Raw genomic sequence first — 21,873 nt, forward strand, 5'->3', positions numbered from 1 at the left:
TACAAAATAGAGTCTAGAAATAGAACCCTATATATCTAACTGATTTTCAACAAATACTCCAGATATATTCAAAGGGGAAAGAAAAGTTTTAAAACTGTGGCAGGGTAAGTGCATAAATGTATAAGAAAAGTTAAATATTAACCTTTCACAATGTACTAAAAAACTAACAAGAAATTGATTATTGATCTAATTGTAGAAAGTAAATTATAATATTTCAAGAAGGAAACTTTTTCTGACCTTGAGGTTGGCAAAGAATTCTTAAAGAGGACATAAAAAAATGTAAGCCATACAGAGAAAAAAAAATTAAACTGGAATTTATTCAAATTTAAAACTTTGCTGAGACACCTGAGCAAAATAAAGAGGAAAGCAACATGATGGAGGAAGCAAGCATATGTGTAATATAGATGATCCTCTTACAAGTCAGTAATAATGAGATCAGAAACCTAGTAAAATATACAAAAGATTTGAATAGACATGTCTCAAGAAAAATGTACAAATGACCAATAAATTCAATGGGAGAAAATAATATGTATAATGACAATCACTACAATGGAAGATGATTTTCAACATTTCAGTTGAGAAAGTGTGAATTTTAACAATGAGCTATCACTATTCAAATAAATAAATCATGTCATTTGAAAATAGACACAATTTTCTTTTTCTTGATTATTTGACTTTTTTTCCCTTTCCTTTCATTGTGAGGACTAACATTTGAAGGTGAAAAAAAGCTAATTGTTGAACAACTGTAACTCTCACTGAAGGTAGAATTTAGAAATCTGTTTACAAATGTGTTTCTTAAAACTAATCCTATATAATCCTATAAGATTAATCCATTCCATTCCTTGGCATTTACCTAAAAGAATGAAACATTTGTCCAGAAAAACAACTTATCCAAGAACACTAACAGTAACATAAGTCACAGTAGCCCAAATCTGGAAGCAATCATAATCCCCATCGAATGTGAATGGATTAATCATTTTTTCTAAGTATGCAAGGGAATACTCAGAGAAACAAAACAATCAAAAACTACAGAGAAACCTGATGATGTAAACAGCAAATTCAGTGAATCTCAAAATGCTAAGTGAGGAAAAACCCATATCATCCAAAGTACATGTTACTTGCTTTTATTTATATAAATTTCTAGAGAATACAAAATGAACCATCATGCCAATAATCAGAGCAATTGATTTCCGGGGTCCAGGAAGGAGGTTGGGATGCAAATGGGGCATCAGGAATTTGTGTGTGTGTGTGTCTTGTTTATAATGGTGGTTTTCTATCATACATTTTTGTCAAAATTTAACAAATGTTACTTGAGAGGAGCATTGACCTACCATTGAGGAAAAGTTAGCTTAGCGTCACCTTGCAGGGAAGGAGTCAGGAGAATAAATATCTTGACCTCATTCTTCCTGCCTTTGGTCTTTTGCCAGACAGAGCTTTATGGACTAAACTGACAAGAAATCAATGGCTATGGCAGCCCTGGCCCTGTTGTCTATACATACCAGTCTGTGGAGTAGAAAGCAAAGAGGCAAGGGCTCACAGAAGAACTCAATGGGGGTGAATGGAACATGGGCAGCATTGGTCCCGTCAATGTTCAGATGAGATTTTAGGGTCTGCCTGTCCCAAAGCCTTATTAAAAGGTCTCTATTGTGGGCCTCCCCGGTGGCGCAGGGGGTTGAGTGCCACGCTGTGAGGCTGTCCACAGCCTCTGCAGAACGGGTTTGATTCCCAGCTCGCCAGGAAGATACCCACATGGCGCAGCAGACCTCTCTTGTCTCGCCCGCTGCTCCCCTCAGCAGTGTCTTCGGTCCGTCTGCCTGTTCTGCTCCCCACTGTCTCTGGTGAATCCTCTCACCCTCCTGCCTCTCTGGCCTGTACCCCAGTTCTTGTATAAATAAATAAATCTTTAAAAAAATACTCTGTTGCAAAATAGTTTATATTGCCTTGTCCCCTTTTCTTTAGCTCAGTAAATCCATATAAACCAAAGATTCTCTTAAAACAATGCTTTTGAACTTTTTTTTTGGTTAAGAACTCCTAGTGGGGCCTCCCCTGGTGGCGCAGGCAGTTGAGCGCCGTGCTGTGAAGCTGTCCACACACTCTGCAGCACCTGTTTGATCCTGGCCAGCCGGGGAGGGTCCCACGTGGCACAGCAGACCTCTCCTGTCTCGCCCACTGCTCCCCTCAAAAGTATATTTCGTCGGTCGGCCTGTTCTGTTCCCTGCTCTGTCTCTGGTGGCTCCTCTCACCCTCCCGCGCATCTGGCCTGTACCCCAGTTCTTGTCTAAATAAATAAAAAAATCTTTAAAAAAGAAAAAGGACCCCTAGTGGCAAAGGGGATTCAATACATAATCCCCAGGAAATCTGGGACAATAACTTGAAATTTATTGTATATTTGAAGGTTCTTGTAAGTTCTTTTTTGTTTCAGCTAAATTATTATTATTATTTTTTTTAATAGAGGCATGTTTTATTTATTTATTTATTTGTTTGTTTTGTTTATACATGCACTGGGCACAGTCAGAAGCGCGGGAGGGTGAGAGAATTCACCAGAGCCAGAGCGGGGAGCAGAGCAGGCAGAAGGACCGAAGTACACTGCTGAGGGGAGCAGCGGGCGGCAGGAGAGGTCCGCGAGCCACGTGGGACCCTCCTCCGGTGGCCAGGGAGCAGCCGAGGATCGAACCTGCGCCGCAGAGGCTGCGGGCAGCTTCGCAACCCAGCACTCAACCGCTGCGCCACTAGGGAGGCCCTCAGCTAAATTATTTTTAAAAAAATATTTTTTTGCTGAGCTAATATTGATTTGCATTATTGTTCCCATAGTAGAAGTGTAGGATCCTCCCTTCAGGCATTGTTGTCAGAGCACACCCTCTGCCAATGAACCCAAAGTCCACCCCCACAGACCCTTGTGCTCCCTCCCTCCTTTGTTTTCACCCTTCTCTCCTTCCTCCCCCGCCATCTCATTCCACTGTCAGGCTTCAAGGGTTAGTTTTTCAGTTTGGCTTTGTCTAACCCATTGTTTTGTTTTCCTATACTCCACATACAAATGACACCATCTGGTATTTGTATTTCTCCTTCTGGCTGATTTCACTTAGTATTATCCCTTCCAGTTTCTTCCACGTTGCTGTGGATGATAAGAGTTTATCTTTTTTGATTCAGCTAAATAATTGATGTGAGTTTTCACTTGTACGCCATAAAGCATTTGTTAGCTCTTATATTGAAATGACTTTTAAAAAAAGGAAAAATCAAAACAAAATAGTCTAGCTTTTTAAGATATAATCTCTTTGGGTTCATCAATTTCTAACAAGTGAGTAAAATTAAGATCATGGGTATTTTCTTGAAATTTAAAATATTGAAACCCATAAATATTAAATTTTCACTTCCTAGCATCTACTGCCCTATATCTTATTGCTTTTTTTGTTCAGTAAGAGCTGGTATTCCTTATGTTAAATAAGACATGATGTGTACTGCACAGCCCTTTTAGAGACTTACAGCTCGTACAAGAAACTAAAATTGTGTAGTTACAGTAAAAACCAAGTATTCCTCACACGGAATTCTCTTTTGCTAAATGCCTGTTTACATCTCACAGAACACTAAGTATAGTCGATAAAGTTTACTTTGAAGTAAGGAAAGACAGGTAGTAAATCCCCTCTAATATTTTTAAATTTTTGTAAAGAAGATTAGCTGTATTTCTTTTGGGCCTCAAGCCTGTTGCTTGAATCTTTTATGAGCCTCTTCCTCTATATTCCCACTGGCCTTTGTTTATATCTCCTTCATGTTTCTATCTCCAGGTGCCTACAGACATTTGACACATAAAAGACACTGAACTATCTTTTGAATTTGAATCATATTAATCCTGTTAGCTAATTTTATTTTCTTCAAGTCTTTCTTAGCATATTTTAGAATAAGAAAGATGATTTACACATCAAATGCAAACATTTCTATTTGATATTACTATTTCGGAAAAACTGGTGATGAAAATAAAACAATAATGTTTTGTAGTTAAACATATAGCATTGTTGGCGAAGGTAGAAAGATTATTTGTATGAATGCAATTGACCAAATATAAGCAAAGATACCTACCTGTTGTTTGGATGTCATACCTTGAGATTATTTTCCACCATGTGTTAATCTTAACTATAAGGACAGTAAAGAAATAGGTCAAATTGTAGCCAATATTTCAGGTCATGCAGTGACATCTAGTGTGTGCAGGACACAATATGCTGGATTCACATCTCCCTGACTCTCAAAGGATAACATTTTGGAAAAAAAAATCTTTTAAAGGTTTTATTCTAAAGTATAAAGGTAATGATAACCTTTGCTTATAATTAAAAGCTAAAAACTGTCATAAATAATTAGAAAATATTAATGCACGAAAGTAAAGAAAAAACAGATTAAATATTTAAAGAAAATTTAGCAAATAAATTGACTTAATTGATGGAATTTATTAAAGGTGTGGTGTAGGTGGTCAGGTATCTGCTTCTGGGTAAACAGGAGGCATCAAATTCTGACATTCAGCCTATAAGTGAGAGAGAGAGGAAAAAAACTTAGTTTAACCAAAGGAACAGCTAAGCCCAACAATCTCTAATGATAACTAGTTTCTTCCTATCTCAAGTTTATAACACACAACGCTTTAGCCTCTGAGAAACTCTCAGGGATCACTCAAACAAAGAACTTTCTTTTTTTTGCTTGTTGAATTATAAAATTTTTCAAGAAGAAGCCCAAGCTTATTTTATTCATAGCAAAGAGGGTGTAGCAGAGGGATGGAGTTCTGATTGTACTTTAAAATTTTTAGTCAACTGTAGGACTGAAAGTGGGTTTTTGTGAGACTTACCTGTTTACCAAGTGTATTTTGATCTCATGTTTACCCTGCACTCTGCTGTTTGATTTTGCTTATTTGATAAACGTGCTGGTACTAGTACCAGGATTTATTTCTAAGGAGCTGTGCCACTTTAGGGTCTTAGAGAATTAGAAAAGAGACAGAGTATTTAAATACAAGCAGAAACTGTTCCAGTGCAAGCGTGACTCAGAGAATGCAAATCTCACAATGATTTATTTTAAGCCACAGTATTGCAATACCTTTTTTAGTCTTGTCCCAATTTCATTTCCTTTCTCAAATCAAAAGATAATCCCAGTGATTGGGGCAAAGGGAAGGGTTTCTATTATATATGCTGTTTTTAAAAACCTTGTCTCGGTGTTTGATGTTGCATTACTTGTGATAGCAACACACACATGATGGCTGGAATCCCTGGCTTCCCAGCTGTCCTTATTTATCCAGTAAGTGATGACTTAGTATCTTTACCACACTAAGAACCGTGCCAGGCATAAGGAACCTGTCCTCAAGGATATTGTATTTTATTTGATTTGGTTAAAAACAAACCTATTTAGGGCCTCCTGGTGGCGCAGCAGTTGAGCGCTGAGCTGCGAAGCTGTCCTCTGCCTCTGCAGCGCCGGTTCGATCCCTGCTGCTCCCCGGCTACTGGAGGAGGGTCCCACATGGCGCGCAGACCTCTCCTGCTGCCCGCTGCTCCCCTCAGCAGAGTACTTTGTCAGTCTGCCTGTTCTGCTCCCTGCTCTGGCTCTGGTGAATTCTCTTACCCTCCCACGCTTCTGACTGTACCCAGTGCTTGTATAAATAAATGAATAAATCTTTAAAAAAAACCTATTTAAATCATACATGAATAATAGTTTATATAGGTTGAGGTGGTGGTGCTGTTTCATACAGGGAAGACCTTGGTGAGGAGATGGGAGGTATTTGAGAAAATGTTCTAGGCAGATGAAAACGCCAAGTGCAAAAGCAAGAGTGTACCTGGCAAACTTCAAGAATAATATAATACCTGATGTGTTTAGAGTGGAAAGAAGAAAAAATAGAGATTGAAAGGAGATGAGTTCAGAGCTGTAGCAGGGAGGCCTATCATAAGGGAGTTTAGGCGATCTGTGCCATTGGACGGACCTACCTGGTGGTTCACGTGATCTCAATCACATTGTAGAAGGACCCCTCTGATCTCAGTCTTTGGTGTAAGGGTCATAGCAAGGAGACCAGTAATAAACTCTAATAATAATGCAGAGTACATGAGAACCCAAATCAGAGTTTAATACTAAAAGCAGTAAGAAGAATAATAAGATTCTGGATTTATTTTGAATCAAAATTTGTTGACAGCATGTACATGAGATAAAAGAACAAGAGGTAAATGATGACTCCAAAATAACATCTAACTCTGCATGGGTTTCTGCACCTGCCGAGATGGGATTGCTAGTTGTCAGGTGAAATATATGTACAAGGAAAGACATGTTAACTTCGGAGAGGGTAGTAAACACCCAAAAGTAGATAACAGGGCTCATACCTAGAATTCCAGAGTTGAAGAGAAAGGTGTAAGGACTAAAGGTATAAATTTAAAAGACACCAGGTATCAGTGGTATTTGAAAACCAGAGATTGGATGAGCTCACCTACGGAAGTACCGGTGGAAAGAACGCCAGGTCTGAGATGGATCCTGGGGCATGTCAATTGTTACTTCAGCAGTTCTCAGCTTGATTGCACATTGGAATCATCTGGGGATGTTAACAAACTTGCCTACATCTGTCACCTCTCCCACAGAGATTCTGATTTATGTAACCTGGTTGAGGTTGGGCATCAATGTAGTATAAAAAACTTACCAGGTGATTCTTATGTGCAGGCAGAATTTAAAAGCACGGGTTCAGAAGCAGTGGTCGTGGAGCGTCTTGGCAAAGGAAATAGAAGCAGTGTGAGCAGTGAGGTAAGACGCAAGCAGCAGAGCTGTCTGTCTTACATATTTAAACTGAAGAAAATGTTTCCAGAAGAAGCGGGTGACCGGTCAAACACTGTCAAGTGAAGTGCACGATGTTGGACAAGAGCAGACTCATTGAAAGGGTGAGGATAGAAACATTCCCCCTCTCTCCTTCCCTCCCTCTTTTCTTCCCTTCCCTTTCTCCTCTCTCGCTCTTCCACCCCTTCCCCACATACTCTCTCTCATACACTTCTCTCTCCCTTCTCATTACATAGACACAATTAAGGTATGTTTGCATGTTCATGGGAATGATTCAGTAAATAGAAAGAAGTTAATGTTTCAGGACAACTGGAAACCTTTTTCCTCAATGTCCTTGACTATGGAGGAGGAGCTGGGGTCTGGTGCAGATATGGAGTGTCTGCAGACTGCAGCCCCAGGGTCTCCTCCTCAGGTAATAGGGGGGACGGCAGAGCATGGGTGCTGGTGCACAGGGGTTGCAAGAGACTGGAAATTCAGATGATTCCTTTCATCTCCAGGAAACAGAAAGCCAAGAAGGGGCATATGTTAGATGTCTGGGCAAAGAAAATGATACAATTTTAGGAGAGAGGGCAAGTGAATACACCAGGACCATGTAAGTTTAGAAGTCATGAAATGAAATTTATGCCATTTAGCACAGTTGTAGATTTTTCACTAGCCACTGTCAACTGTGTGAGTATAGGTTCAGGTAAATGAAGTGAGTAAGTTGACTTTTTTCCTTTTTAACTAGGGTTGGAGTCTGGTCAGATGCCTACAACAACACAAGGTAAGAATATATGTTTTCTTATAAACTCGTCAAATTTATATGCATATAAAAAAATCACATCTCCATGGAGTTGAAGAGTAACTGGCGTCTGCCTATGAAAAGGTGTATGATAAGATATTAACATGGAAGAGGTCATGGGCAGAGAGGAGATTGCTTGAATATGAGATTGTGGAGGTGCAGTCCTGGGGCATCTGTATGCACAACTACTGTGACCAGGGCTGAGAGTTGCTGAGCTGTGGTAGGGGCAGCGTGTAGGCGTGGTCAGGGACTTGGAAGGACTGGTTATGAGGGCGGTGAACTCCTTGTCAGGGGAGTAGTGGAGAGAATAGCAGTGATTCAGGTGCTCTGTCTTGAAGGAAAGGCTGACTACCACAGTGCCAAGTAGCCGGTGGTGGAGATGGTCGGTTTGAGGATCAAAACTGGGTCTTTCAGGGTCTCTAGTTAGGACCAAACAGTGAAGGTCATGAAGAACACCCACACCACTTTTGAGCCCAGTGAGCAAAGTCTGTGGAAGAAGAAACAGCTACCCATTGAGAGGGCTACAAACTTCTCACACTGAGTGAGAATAAAAGCAGTATTTGTTAATTTGTTGAGAAGTGACATGTAAGGAGGGTTGAATGTGAGCCCTGGGGCCTGATTGTTTACATTCCAGCCATAGTTCTTCACTTAGTACTAGTATAACTTAGTGCTTTTGTGATGTTGATGCCTTTGTGCCTTGACTTCCTCCTCTATGTAACTGGGAGAATAACAGTGACTGTCTCATAAGGTTACTGTGCAGAGTAAATGAGTAAATGCATGGTTGACAGACTTAGGCTAACACCTGGCATGTATTAAGAGAATGAAGTCAACAAATGTTAGTGATGGTGATTACCCATTTTTAATTTGCCTTTGAGGCACAAAAAGGGTTGTTATTATTATTACTCATTTTTAATTTGCCTTTGGGGAGTGAAAAACAGATGCCTGGAAAAGAGTGAGTAAAACTGTTTTCTGCCCAGCTGAGTTTACTCCAATATTGTTTGAACATTTGGTTTCCATATGATAAATATGAAACTTCTGTAGCATCAGGCCTCAGTAATACTAATTAATAATTCTCAGCATATGTTATTTGTTAATTTTAAAAAGTCTAAAATCTTCTGAGAAAAGAAATTCCAAATGAAGGAACCATCTGTTGATGTCGGAGCCCCATAGCACTAAATTTTAACCCGTAAGATAAGATAAATACCCTTTGAATAGGGACAACTCATTGAAAAAGTACATTGCTTTTTTTATTTTTTGGTTTTAAATCTCTCTGCTTTCTTTTGGATTAATTATATTTCATAAATACAGTGTATTCCTAGTTTGTCTCCCTCCAGTTTGAGTTTCTGTCTTAGATAATGTGTAGGTCCATATTTATTGAAATCTCTGCTCCCCTTGAATTTAATTTTACCATCTAATTCAGGGAAGTTTATTCTCCATAATTCATTTCTCCTGACCTATTCTTGCCTTAGTTCTTGGAACACATTTAATTCTTCCTTGGAAATTGTACCTTCAAATTTTATTCCTTAGTGCTTGCTCCTAAATTACTCAGTTGAAAACTGTTTTTCCTCATTAACCTCTAAGCTTGTCCATATGTATGTCTAGAAATAATTTGAGCAAAGTGTCACTTCAGTCCATCTCTTCCCACTCTCTTCTCTTTCAAGTTTGAGGTGTGATTGGCATGTGAAATATTCTACATTTAAAACATGCAACCTGATAAATCTGGGGCTAAGCACACACCCATGAACCTATCACCACAATGAAGGCCCTCAATTTTCAGTCACCTCCTAATGATTCCTCCTACCCTCTTTATTTTCTACTCTCTTCTTTTGTCAGTTTAGTTCCTGAGGTTTGGATATTCAGTTGCTCTCCCATTAGTCATCCATCTAGACAAAAAAAATCTACTTTATTCAATTCCTCTTTTACTTTCCATATCTGTTTCTTTGTTCTGGGCAATCCTTGCTGCAGAACTCTCTCTAAATGCCCCCTCCCCCACAATTGACTTTACTTTGTAAATTACATAAGCCCTTATATGCCAGAGAATACATTTCTTTCACTTAAGTTTAATTTTATCTCTACATCAATTCCTAAGTTCACAGTTCTTTTCCTTTAAAGCTATGAAGAGTACTCCATTGTTCTCTTGCATCCAGTGCTATTATTAACTTTGATTTAGAAGTGATTTTTCTCTACCTTTGAAAGTGTTTAGGGTTTTGTTGTTATTGTTGTTGTGAGTGTATGCATGTGTGTGTGAGAGAACAGATGACATTTCAGAACACTTTCAAGAGTTTTGTAAAAGGCATAGGTAGTGACTATATACCCTCTGTTACCTCCTACCTTCTCCCCAGAGACTTACATATATTACAACTGATAAACTTACACTGACACATCATTATTATCCAGAGTTCATGGTTTACATTAAGGTTCATTTTGGTGTGGTGCATTCTATGGGTGTCTGGATAAATATATAATGACATGGCACTATTATAGTATCACACAGGATCAGAAGTTTCCCTGCCCTGGATATCCTTTGTGTGCCCCCTGTTTATCTCTCCCTCCCCCACAGCCCCTAGTCATTCCTGAACTTTTCACTGTCTCAGTAGCTCTGCCCTTTTCAGAATGTCCTATAATTGGAATCATACAGTATGTAGCCTTTTCAGATTGGCTTCATTCATAAGATGAATTTAAATTTCTTCCACGTCTTTTCATGGCTTGAGAGTGGATTTCCTTTTTAGCACTGAATAATGTTGTAGTGTCTGGATGTACCACAGTACTTATCCATTCACCTACAGAAAGGAAAAGTTCATTGCTTTCAAGTTTTAGCAATTATTGTGAGTAAAGTTGCCATATAGCCACATGCAGGTTTTGTGTGGACATAAGTTTTTAACTCCTTTGGGTAAATACCAATGAACATACCTTTGGTAGTTTTAAAAAGGACTCTGGTGAGGGTGGGGGAGATGTCCTCTATTCAATTTGGCATTTGTGCTAGATGCAGTTTGTGGACCTCCTCAGATGTGCTTGTCTCCTACTCCCTAGCCACTTGCAAAATGGAGATGCTGGACGACACTGTGTCTGTGGTTGTCTTGACTTCCCCACACTAAGGCCAGATCTGTGGTGAGGTCTTGGTCACATCAACCTCTGTGGTTTCTCTGATCAGAGTTCACCCAACCAGATTCAAGGAGTCTGACATTTCCTGCTGTTTTCAAGCTCAGGGGAAGCCACGAAGTGTGGGGAGGGCATCTAGCTGCCCTAGAGGAGCCTGGTTGGAGTGTGAGAGGGCGCCAGCACAGTCTATAAGTTCAGGGAAGTTAATACTGTCTGAGGCAAACCTCAAATGAAGGGTAGAAAAATGGGAGATGATGATAAATTCTACTCCATGCAATACTTGCTTGTCTGCAATACAGTAAATATAACTGAGCACCCCAATTGTCTTTTTTATGAAGCTTTGATGAACAAGGAAACATATCACATGATAACTGCTTTCCCTCTTTCCTTGCTTCACTTCCTTTTTCCACTCACCCTTCCATCGTAGAGATGCAGTTTCTGAAAACAGTCTTTAGTCTGTAAGCTTTGCTTCGAGCTCTGTTTCCTAGGAGGATATTTATAACATTCCATTACTTCCAGTCCGAGGTCTATTTTTCTCTAAATCTGGAGAGTTTTTCATTCCTGTTTATTCTTCTCACTCTGTAATTCTTAATGTTGACATTTCATTTAATTATCACGTATCTTATCTCCTTCCTTTTCTCTTTTACTCATTCCTCTGAAATGATCCTTGCCCTAATCCTCCAGATTATGAAATCCCTTTTTAGGTCTATTAAACTTTATTTTAGACATATCCATCCAGTATATTATTTCAATGACTGTATTTTTCAAACCCACAGTCACCAATTGGTTTTCATACTTAATGTTCCTTTCTCTTGCTTTAGAGAGGTGGGGTGGGGGGAGATAACAGTTTGGGCCCTGGGTTTTGCTCCCCCAGGAGAGTTGGGGATTGCTAAGAGGGCCTTTATTGATGAGCATTCTAGAGTTACAATTCAGGCCAACACATTCCTTCTCTTCCTTGTCCTTGACCACCCCTCATTCCAGGAAATTTAGGATTTCTGCCCCAGTTCCTGCTATTAATAATCCAAGAGCAACCGCTCATTTCACAATTGCTCATGGATTGTAAGGTGGTTAAATGAGGAACGCCTCAGGTGCTTCTTCAGTGGTATTGATTATCTGCTGTGACCCTGTTGCCTCTAACAGATGCTGTATTGCTGGCCTTCCCAATAATCCTGGTTGATAATCAGTTCAGGGCAATGTGGGAAAAGAAATCATAGGATTCTTTCCCCCCGTCTTTTTGCCTACTCTCCATCCTCTCATCAATTTGGTCAGTGGTTCTTGGCCTCCCAGTAGTTTAGATTTTTTTTTTTAAAGATTTACTTATTTATTTATTTATACATGCACTGGGTACAGTCAGAAGCGCGGGAGGGTGAGAGAATTCACCAGAGCCAGAGCGGGGAGCAGAGCAGGCAGAAGGACCGAAGCATACTGCTGAGGGGAGCAGCGGGCGGCAGGAGAGGTCTGCGCCATGTGGGACCCTCTTTCAGTGGCCGGGGAGCAGCTGGGGATCGAACCGGTGCCGCAGAGGCTGCGGGCAGCTTTGCAACCCAGCGCTCAACCGCTGCGCCACTGGGGAGGCCCCCAGTAGTTTAGATTTTTAGTAGCCCCCTCACATCCCAAAACCTGAGGATTTCTAAGCATTATGGTTAGATCCTCATAAGATCAATCATCCTTTCCTTCTTTCTGATCCAATCATTTAATGGATTGGATCTTGGGGAAAGTGGATCATAACCCAAACTGGTTCACTATGTTTTCACTATTAGCAAAATTACAGGAAGTCACTGAAGGGCTAAACCCCTTTAAGATACCATCTAAAATGTAAATTGTGTAATATATCAGAGATCATACTGTCCTGGCCCAATACTGACACTTCTATGCCCTACCCGCCTCAGTTCCAGCGCTAGAAAATCATTTACAGTGACCTCATGCTGCTATTTTAGGCATATGTGCTTTGCACTTGCTAGTCATCTTTTATCTACAAAATTCCAAGAAAAATTTCACATCTTTCATGAGCAGCAAGCAGTGAACAATCTTGATCATTTAATCAAAAACTATCTGCTGAGTGACAGACATGTACCTATACTTGGGGTATATACTAAGAAAACATTGGTGATCAAGATCGTCTGTGCCTTCTTAGAGCTTCATTTAGTGAGGAGAAACTGAGTTCAGTAATCAGGAGGAAGTTACAATAAAATGTGGCCGGTGCTGCAATAAGTATGTGATCCCATGGGGGCACTTGGTGCTGGTGCCAGTGGAATTTAAGTAGGAGAGTTTGGGGAACCTTGCTGCTCAAAGTAACCTAAATATTGCTTAGGTGTTAACTGAACAAAAAGGCTTCAGAAGATACTCCCTTTTGTAGGGAACACTCTTTTTTTTTTTTTTTCTAAAGATTTATTTATTTATGCATACAAGAACTGGGGTACAGGCTAGAGAGGCGGGAGGTGGGGTGAGGATTCACTAGAGACAGAGTGGGGAACAGAACAGGTAGACTGGCCGAAACACACTGCAGAGGGGAGCAGCGGGTGAAACAGGAGGGTCTGCTGCGCCATGTGGGTTTCTCCTTGGCCGGCTGGGAATCAAACGCTGTGCTGCAGAGGCTGCAATTGCTTCACAGTGCAGTGCTGAACCCCTTGCACCACCAGGGAGGCCCCTCTTTTTTTTATGTTCAAAAATCCTAAGTTGAGAGTGAAAAGGAGTGTCTGAGAAAAGGGTTAATTTTGATGGGGACATATGTGCGAAGAATGGCAAGAAGATGGGTAGATTGGCAGGTGCCAAGCCACTCTTGACCCGTCAGGCATGGTGAGAAGGACCTGCATCCTACCTCAGGGCTGTGGCAGAAATTGTATGATTCAGTTCATTTTGAAGGAGTCGCTCTGGCTGCTATCTACAAAAAGAACTGTGGAATTGGGGTGACAGAGAAATTGTGAGACTGTTGCATTTTAATTGAAGCAAATGATATTAATTAGAGTAGTAAAGGGCAACCTCATTTCTCTATGCTACTACAGACTAGTTGTATACTATTTATCATGTCTTTAGTTCAGCATTTTAATTATTCATATAGGTATTCACAATTTAGACATGAAGTGCTAAATGTCGTCTTTTTTTTCCCCCAGACAGTGCATTCTCAGGATGTATGATAAATCCTTGGTAAATACCTATAGAATGAAAGAGTGAATCATTTTACTGGATGATTAATTTAACTGCATTACGGAGGGAAAGGGTCTGCAGGAGGGACTTAACCAAGTAGGGTCAGGTATTTGCAGGAGTTAAGGGATGGCAGGAGAGTGTTGGCCTTTAATAGGAATATAGACAATTGGTTCACGGTAATGGAATCAGAAGAAAATTGTGTATCTAGCTGGGGTTAGAATGCAAGTTAGGTGATGGGCAGAGAAGGAATTTTCAGATTGGTTGCTTCTCGTTTCTAAAATATGGAGAGGCAGCAGCTGGGGGAATGGGAGGACATAGGATAGTTGAGGTGAGAGGAAAGATGTGAAATGGTCACTTTAGAAAGTGTGAAAGTGAACATATTGGAAAATGGTGAGTGCTGTGCATGCCAATCCGTTTATGTTTGAGAATTTGTTAAATTAAGTAAGCATGAATTTTGTTCTTTACTCAGACCTATAGAAGAACATAAAAAAATAAAGCTCAACTTGAGGGCCACAGTATATTTTTCCTTTATTCTTTGCTAATTCTCTTATATACATTGCTTAGATAGGGTCCTTTCTCTCCCCAGAAATAACTTGTCTGTCCATAGGATTTAGTTTTCCCTGACTTCCACCCCCGCCCTCTTCTCCATTCTTTGTTTTAAAATTTTACTGCGTTTTGACTAGTAATTTCTTGTATATGTTCTTTGCAACTTTCCTTTCCTCTTCGGTCTTCTCTGCCCAGCTTTCATTCTTGGTCAGAGGAGACTGGTAACTAATCTGGAGGCTGGGATGCAGATAAAATGGATTTGCTATTACAGAATTCTATACCATTTAAGGAGGAGGAGACTAGTAACTAATCTGGAGGCTGGGATAGCAGATAAAATGGATTTGCTATTATTACAGAATTCTATACCATTGAACTAGTGGTAGTAGTTATATTAGTCTGAGTCTGTGAACACTTCTACCTTGTTTTCTACTGTCAAAAAAAATACGATCCTTCCCTTGCTTTGTAGAAAGCAAGGGTCCCACCCATTTCATGGGTCCCACCCATGAAAATACATTTATTCACCTGGATAGATTTCTTTTTTAAATTTAGTTATATAGGCTGCAACCCTGGACTTGAAGTGGTTTCAGATGCCCACATGCTTCTAATATGTACTCTGAGTTAAGAATTTTCTTACCCAATGGAAGGAACTAGAACTTTAAGAAAGTATTAGTTTCAGGGTCAGATAAAGTATAATGTGAGCCTGGAATTCTTTCTTTTAGATGCCAGGAAAAAATAAAAGGGTAGAGGCATTTCAAAACAACCCCAAAGACAAACCTGAGGAGCTAATGGCCAAAACTGGAACAATTTGAGCAACCAAATAAATGATTGGCTTGAATTTTTTTTAAAAAGATCTATTTATGTGTACAAGAACTGGGGTACAGGCCAGAGGTGTGGGGTGGGTGAGAGGATTCACCAGAGACAGAGTGGGGAGCAGAACAGGTGGACTGGCCGAAATACACTGCTGAGAGGGACAGAGGGCGAGATAGGAGAGGTCTGCTGGGCCATGTGGATTAGCTCCCTGGCTGGTGATCGAATTCATCCTGCAGTGGCTGCAGATAACTTCAGAGTGCTGAGACTTAACCCCTTGCACCACCAGGGAGGCCCCCTGGATTGAACCTTAACTCATAAAAAAACCAAGTTTTACCAATCTCAAGAAATAATTGAGTAAGTAAATCAATGAGAGATGAGCGAGCTCTTCCTCAGAATAGAATTTTAGTTAATGTAGAAGAAAACAGGGAAGTAGAAAATCACCTTTGAAGCAAATACTACTGTAAAAACTACTGCAGACTAGCTCCACCACTGGATGCTGAATTTAGTGGGCAAAAGTTGAAGGGAAACAGGACTCATTGTCTCCAGTTATGCTCAATTATCTCTCCCAAGATACCGATCAACTTCAGGGGGAAAACAGTAAATTTACACTGGAGAAACACAGCACAGAGCAACTTGATGAGATGAACAAGGTCACATCTCCAGTAATAAGACATACTGATGTCATGAAGCGCTTGACAAGATGCCCTGAGGACACAATGCGATTCCTCTTGCTGGGAAGGAATGCTCCCACCACGGTCAAGAGAAAACTGGCCAGGACAGTCCCATAGTTTCTCTTTCTGAAACATACCACCTTCGTTTCCAGATCCCTGTCCACACACTCCATGTAATCTTGCTGTGAAGGCTTTTTTTTTTTTTTTTTCATTTTTCAGTTCTTCCATGACTCAGACATGGTTTCTTACTAACCACTGTAAATATGTCCTCTTATTTTTTTGATTGTTTCTTCCTTGTAGCTGTAATGGCCATCATGCTGTCTACTTGTTGAGTGCCTGCACTGTGTGCTCCTTGATAGAAAGAACCGTATTTGTTTGGTTCATCAAGGTATATTCAGTGACTGGTGTGCTTCCTGAAATGTATATGGATGACATAAGGATTTCATGAGAAAAATATAAGAAAATGGAGTGTTACAATATGGGGGCTTGAGTCATGTTTGCTGACTGACTACATAACCTCTGGTGGATTTTTATTTCATTGCATTCTATTAATAGTTACTAAAACTATAAAATGAAGTAAAAAATGAAAAGTGAGTTCTTAGTGTTGGAGAAAGATTATTATATTTGTGTAATTATTTTAGTTCTGGTTCCATAGTAAGTAATGGTTTCTAGAATAATAGCATTTTTAAACGTCATTTTACCTGCCCCCTCACCAGCTTTATTGAGATAAAATTGCTATATGACATTGTGTAAGGTATACAACCTTGTTGATTTGATACACTTACATATTACAAAATGATTACAATCTTAGCATCTGCCTACACCTCCATCATGTCACATAATTATCATATTTTTTCTGTGGTGAGATTGTTTAAGATCTAGTCACAGCAACCCACAAGATACAGTATGCTAAATTTATAACTACAGTTATATATAGCTGTTCATATAGCACTAATTATAAGTACCATGCTGTACATTAGATCCCCAGTATTTATTCATCTTAGAATTAGAACTTTGTGCATTTGAGCACTTCTCCCCATTTGTTTCCCACCACCCACTCCTGTACCCCCCTCAGCCCCCCCACCTGCCCAACACACACACAGTCCCTGGTAGCCACCATGTGGTCTGTTTCTATGAGTTTGGCTTTCTTAATTTTCACATATAAGTGAGATCATGCAGTATTTGTCTTTGATTTTTTTCACTTATTATATTTAGGTCACAAATGTCAGAATTTATTTTCAAATGGCTGTAATAGTATACACACACACACACACACACACACCCTCTTATCCATCTACTGATAGTCACCTGTGATGTTTTCATGTCCTGGTTACTGTGAATAATGCTGCAGTGAACATCGGGTGCAGATACCTCTTTGAGATCCTGTTTTCCTTTCCTTTGGCTGTATATCAGAAGTGAGATTGATGGATCGTAATGGTAGTTATTTTTCTAATTTTTTTGAGGACCCTTGATATTTTTCATAGTGGTTGCACCAATTTATATTCCTACCAAGAGTGCGTGTGAGGGTTCCCTGTCTCCACATCCTTGCCAACACTTAAAATCTCTTGTGTTCTTAATGATTGTCATTCCAAAAGGTGTAAGTTAATATCCTGTGATTTTGATTTCCATTTCCCTAATGATTAGTGATGTTGAGCACCTTTTCATGTACTTGCTAGTCATTTGCATGTCTTCTTTGGAAAAATAACTATTCAGTGCTTTTTTTACATTGTTTTTGTTTGCCTTTGACTTATATGGCTTTTATTGTGTTGAGGCATATTTCTTCTGGATTTGATTTATTGGGAGTTTTTATCATGAAAGGATGTTTTGTCAAATAATTTCAGCATCTACTGAGATGATCATATGATTTTTATCTTTTATTTTACTAATGATCTATTTACTGATTTGTTTATATTGAATGATCCTTGCATTCCCGAAATAAATGCTGCTTGATCATGGTTTATGATCCTTTTAATATGCTATTGAAATCTATTCTTACATTTTGAGAATTTTTGCATTTATATTTATCAGGGATATTGGCCTCTAGTTACCTTGTGTCCTCATCTAGCTTTGGTATTAATTAGGGTAATATTGGTCTGAAAAAATGAGTTTGAGAATCATTTCCCCTGCCCTCCCAACTCTTCAAAAATAAGTGAGAAGAATGGATTGGTATTAACTTTTCTTTAAATATTTGATAGACTGTACCAGTAAAACTTTCTGGTCTGAACTTCTTTGTTGAAAGAATTTTGCTTCCTGATTTAATTTCCTTGTTCATTATTGGTCATTCAGGTTGTTAATTCTTCATGATTCATTGTTGGTAGATTTTATGTTTTTAGGAATTTATCTGTTTCTCCTGTTGCCCAATTTTTTAGCATATAATTCTTCAGAGTATTATGATCCTGTCTGTTTCTGTGGTATCAATTTAAAGTTTTATTATTCAACCTGATTTTGAGTTTCCCTTTTCTCTTAGTATACTAAAAGTTTGTCTTTTTTTGTTTATCTTTTAAAAAACCTCTTAGCTTTGTTAACTTTTTCATTTTTCTGGTCTTATTTCTGCTCATCTTATGCTATCATTGGTGTTTGTTCTTTTTCTAGGTTTTTGAGGTGAGAAGTCCAGTTGCTTTTTTGAGATCTTATTTTCTTAATGTAGGCATTTTTCATTATAAACTTCCTCTTAGAACAGTTCTTGCATCATCTCATAGATTTTGGTTTATTTCCATTTTTGTTTCAAGGTTTTTTTTTTTTTTATTCTTTTGTTTCCTTCAACCCATTGGTGGTTCACAAGCATGTTAATTTCCACATTTGTGGATTTTCCAGCTTTCCTCCTGTTTCTAATTTCTAGTTTCCTACCACTGAGGACAAAAAGTATATTTGGTATGATTTATCATACATCTGCTAATGTTTATCTTGTGACCTCTCCTATGATTTATCTGGAGAATGTTCTGTGTACACTTAAGAATGTGCATTGTGTTGCTGTTGATGAGAATATTGTTTGTCTCTGCTAGGTCCATTTGGTCTAAAGTATAGTTTATGTATACTGTTTTTTATTTTATATCTGGATGGTTCATCCATCCTTGAATGTATTATTATTATTGTATTGTCTGTTTCTCACTTCAGATCTGTCAGTATTTACTGTATTTAGGTGTTCTGATGTTGGGTGCATATATTTTTTTCTATTAAATCTTCTCAATAAATTAATCTATCATTATATAATAACCTTTCTCGTTTGACCAATTTTGGTTTAAAGTCTATTTTGGCCAATACAAATATAACTAACCTCATTCTCTTTTCATTTCCACTTTCACAGACTATTTTTTTCTACTCTTCAGTTTGAACTTAGGTTCCCTTAATGCTAAAATAAGTCTCTTACAGGAAACATGATGTTGGGACCTGTTTTTTAATCCAGCCATCCAGTCTTTTGATTGGGGAATTCAGTTCTCTACCACTAGAGTAATTATTGCTAGTATGGGCTTGCTAATACCAATCTTGCTTTTTTATAGTTTTTGTAGTTCCCTGTCCTTTCTCTTTGTTGACTTCTTTATGAATTGATTTTCCCTTTTTTTTTACCTTTTGTGAAAATGCTGAAAGTTTTTGCTTTGTGGTTACTATCCAGGGTACATAAAAAGTCTTACAGAGTTAACAGTGCAGTTTTATTCTATAATAATTTGAATTTGATCACACAGAAGAACTCTACCCTTTTATTCACCTTTTATTTTTGAAACCACATCCCTTTTAGTGTGTGTCCATTAATAATTTGTTTTAGGTATGGTTATTTAACCTTTATAGTAGAATTAAATGGTGGACACTCTCCTTTTAAGGACACAACTCCTTTTAAGGAGCTGTAATTCTTTTAAGGCTGGCCAAGTGCTATTGAACTGTTTTTTGTTTGTTAGAGAAAGTAGTTACCTTTTTCTGAAGGACAACTTTCTTGGATAAAGTACTGTTGGTTGGCAGTTGTTCTTTAAGCAAGAAATCTGGCTTGCAAGATCTAAGCAATCCACTGACAGGTGTCTGGGGGTTCCCACAAATTAGAGGATTTTTTTTTCTCTTGCTGCTTTTAAAAGTCTGCCTTTGGTTCTGGTGTTTTATTTGATGTGTTTCAGCTATCTTTTTGGATAGGAATTTTGGAGTGATATGTTAGCTTCATGTATTTGGATGTCCAAATAGCTCACATTTGAGTTCTCATCTATTATTTCTTTAGGCTTTCTACCCCTTTCTTACTCTTCTCTCTACCTGAGACTCCAGTGATGTATAACATTGTTTTCTGCCTAGTGGTTTTCTCTCAATTGTACAGGTTTTCTTCATTTCTATTCATTCTATTTTCTTTTTTTCTGAAAGATAACTTCAATTTGTCTGAATTTTTTTTTTAGTTCCTTTTTTTTTTTTTTACTTGTATAAGTCTGCTATTAAAGTTCTTTAGTCGTTTTATTCTTCAGCTTCTAAGTTTGTGTGATTTTTATTGCTCCCTGGTGTCATTAAATTGTTAATCCATGTTCTATAGTTCTCTGGGTGTCTTTAAAACAATTATTTTGAATTCTTTGGGCAATTCTTGGATCTCCATTTCTTGGGAGTCTGTTACCAGAAGTTAACTTTTGTATCTTATTTGCAATCTTACTTCTAGGCTTTTTTTCAAGATTCCTCTAGTTACATAGGTAACTGCCTCTTCCTAGGCTTTCCATACTGACTTTGATAAGGGAAGACACTGGGTGGGCCATGGTGGAACATGCGGGCATGTTGAGGCTAGGGGTGCAGGGCACCGGGTGTGAGGACATGTGATAGTACTGCGTTAATGGGGTTGTAATGTATCTTTTGAGGCCCACAACATCTACAGACATGTGGTTCCTGGAGAGCACTTTGGGAGTTTGCAGTAACTGCAAAGGTTGTTGGGGTTCTCAGTGGTGCCTCCAGGTCCTGAGTGATGGTGACAGGAGCTGGTGGGATGCATACACGTGACTGCAGGGTGCAGCTTCAGGAGCCTGTATAGTGGTAGGTGCTAATTGTAGACTCATGATAGTGGGGGCCAGGGTAGGCAGTAAGAACCAGGTCAAGTACAGGCTCACTGGTGGCTGCAGGGGCCTTGGCTGTTGACGTTCACTACCATTATTTGCTGGATCTCACCAAGGATACATGGAAGCAGAGGCTGGTGGTGAGATTTGGGCTGGGCATGTGCAGTTGCAAAGCTAAAGGGGATAACTTCAGATGAACAGAGTGGTGCAGGTCAGTGGTAGAAGTTAGGGTCTGATCCATGCCTAAGTACCATCCCTGTGGTGGCACAGTTAACTCCAAACACACACATTGCAATGGAGGTCAGCAATGCCATAGGTCAGTGATGTACAAGTGCACAGCTAGAGGGCCTAGCTCTAAGCACATGCACATGGACAGGTGCTTGTACTTCTACATCTTCAGAGGCCTGGGCTGGCGCCAGCGTAATTCTGGCTCTGGGGGCGGGAGCCCTTCCAGGCAGCTGACTATAGCAAGCGGGAATACCCATGAAGCAAATGCCAGGGAAAGCTGTTAACAGACCATGTAAGCTGTGCTGGCCATTGGTTTCTTCAGTTGAGAGAGCTACTGCTTTGTCTGCAGGGCAGCTGGTCACTGTGAAACACGATTGTTCCCATTACCACTGGTAAACCCTGCCTTTCATCTTGATTCTAGTTGTCTCATCTCTATACATTTCACCTTTGCTAGTCTGGGTGGGTTGAAAGCAAAGCAGGACATTTGTGTGGTATCCTGAAAGGCTCAGGAAGCTGCTTGCTCAGCCTGCTTTTTCTTTACTGGTGACAGTGCTCTAGCAGGCAAGTTCCCTTTTGGTTCTGAGCAATGCTAGCTGGGGGCACTGGATGAAGGTCTTTTCCTTCTCTTTATATTTGGTTATTGTCAGGTTTTTTGTTCCATTGTGTTGTTGAAATTTCTTAAGTGGACTCCAGAACTCTCTTAGAGCTATTTTTTTCTTGGATAGCCTTGAACATGTAAGGTGCATATGATTCAGACTTGTCAGATCTTCTCTATCCTCAGAAAAGACTGATCATGTTTGTTACATTTCTGTTAATT

The sequence above is a fragment of the Talpa occidentalis genome, unplaced genomic scaffold, assembly GCF_014898055.3.
Source record: "Talpa occidentalis isolate TD23 unplaced genomic scaffold, MPIMG_talOcc4v2.1 talOcc4.3, whole genome shotgun sequence".
In the NCBI taxonomy this organism is placed as follows: domain Eukaryota; kingdom Metazoa; phylum Chordata; class Mammalia; order Eulipotyphla; family Talpidae; genus Talpa; species Talpa occidentalis.